The 1,813-nt window shown below is 44.0% G+C and overlaps 1 pseudogene; it reads left to right on the forward strand.

The window, feature by feature from the left end:
- The first annotated feature begins 445 nt into the window (after positions 1-445).
- LOC141562316 (protein canopy homolog 3 pseudogene) lies at positions 446-1,263 on the forward strand (annotated as a pseudogene).
- Positions 1,264-1,813: the final 550 nt, after the last annotated feature.

The raw sequence follows: 1,813 nt of genomic DNA on the forward strand, positions 1-1,813 counted from the left end.
CATATACTACAATTTGTTCAGTCCTCCAATTGATGGGCATCTCCTCAATTTCCAATTCTTATCATCACTAAAAGAGCTACTATAAATATTTTAGTACAAATAGGTCTTTTTTCTTTTTGTTTATTATCTCTTTGGAATATAGACCTCATAACAGTATTGCTGGGTCAAAGAATATATATGGTATTATAGCCCTTTAAGCTATAAATTGCTCCAAATTGCTCTCCAGAATAGTTGAATCAGTTCCCCACTCCACCAATGAATTATACCTCATTTCCCCCCACATTCCTTCCATCGTTTGTCTTTTTTTTTTTTGTCCTATTACTCAACCTGATAGTTGTTTTAATGTACATTTCTCCAATCTGTACTGATTAAGAGAGGAAGTGATTGCACAGCATGAGGAGAGGAAGTACCAGCCTAGCCTGGCTCAGTCATAGAGTGGCAGTTAATGTCCACATCGCTCTCAGTGCTCGGGTGCGGGTCCCACCACCTCTTCCGCCATCTCCTCCTCCTGCTGCTGCTGCTGCTGCTGGTGCTGCTATTCCTGCTTTCACCCTCAGAGCTGGATCTTTTTGCTGAAGAGATCTATTGGGTCCGGCCCTCCAATAAGTCTGGGGTGTCCAAGTATGTAGCGGCAGAACTGAAGGCAATTTTTGAGGAGAAAGGCAAGAACAAGATCGTAATTAACAACAGCTATAGCATCTTAGAGCAGAAAAGCTAGAGTCAAATATATATCAGATTTTCGAATAATTCACATAACTAAGACCCTCAGTAAGAGACGTCTGAACTACAGCTTACATAAAGAAAAGAGTGACAGTCAGCACTTTACTGAGGGCATGTCTGAGACTTTTGAAACTCTCCACAAGCTAGTTCTCAAAGGGATGAAGTTGATGATGGACATTCCCTGTGAGCTGTAGAATGAGACTTTGGTGGAGGTAGCTGACCTCAAGAAGTAGTGCGATACGTTTGTGGAGGAGCTGAGGAAGTGATTGAATACTGGTAGCAGAACCAGCAGAAAGAGGACCCAACCTTCTTTCTCTGCACCAATCATGAGCTAAAAGGGAAAGATACTCAGTCTTTCAGCAATGGATCAGCAAGAAAGGGGATACCTTTCTTGGGAAAGGTGGGGGGAGGGGAAAAGGCAAAGTGTCCAACAAGAAGGAGAGGAAGGATCCAGGAAACCTAGATAAGAAAACTCATCTCCAGGAGGATAAGGGTGTCCAGAAAATCACCTCCCTTACTCACAACCCCTCCAGTGAACTGTAGAATCTAACTGAGCACTCCATCTACTGCCCCAGGAGTGCAGAGGGAAGCCTTTGTCTGAAGAAGACTTCTCTTGTGCTTCCTGGCAGACAAAAATGGATCCCCCAACTCCGAGGGTACACAGCACATCCTGGTGTGCTTCTGTCCCGCTAAGAATTACAAAGCCTGCCTTGCTTTTTCCCCTCCTGGCAGTCATTTCTCCCTGAGCTTGAAAGAAGAGCTATGTGGTGACTCCAGAGCCAAAAACTGCATTGGAAACTTTCGAGAGATGGCTTGAGCATTGCCTACCTCAGGTAGAACTTTATCCCTCAAGTCTAAACTCCTTCTAGTAAGGGTAGTTGAGCAATATCACTTCTTATCAGAAACACCTCTCTCTTGGCTCCAGTTCTACCAGGAAGTTCTGCCTCACCATAGTCCTGATTGAAGCTGTTTTCCCCAGGGCTCTAGTTTCTTCATCCCCATAGGCATGAGATGCCCTGTCTCTGCCCCTCTCTAACCCATTTTACTGCACAATGTGCAGAGTAAAAAATACTTAGCCTTTTAAAAAAAAGTA

This window comes from Sminthopsis crassicaudata, chromosome 3 (genome assembly GCF_048593235.1).
Source record: "Sminthopsis crassicaudata isolate SCR6 chromosome 3, ASM4859323v1, whole genome shotgun sequence".
Classification (NCBI taxonomy): Eukaryota; Metazoa; Chordata; class Mammalia; order Dasyuromorphia; family Dasyuridae; genus Sminthopsis; species Sminthopsis crassicaudata.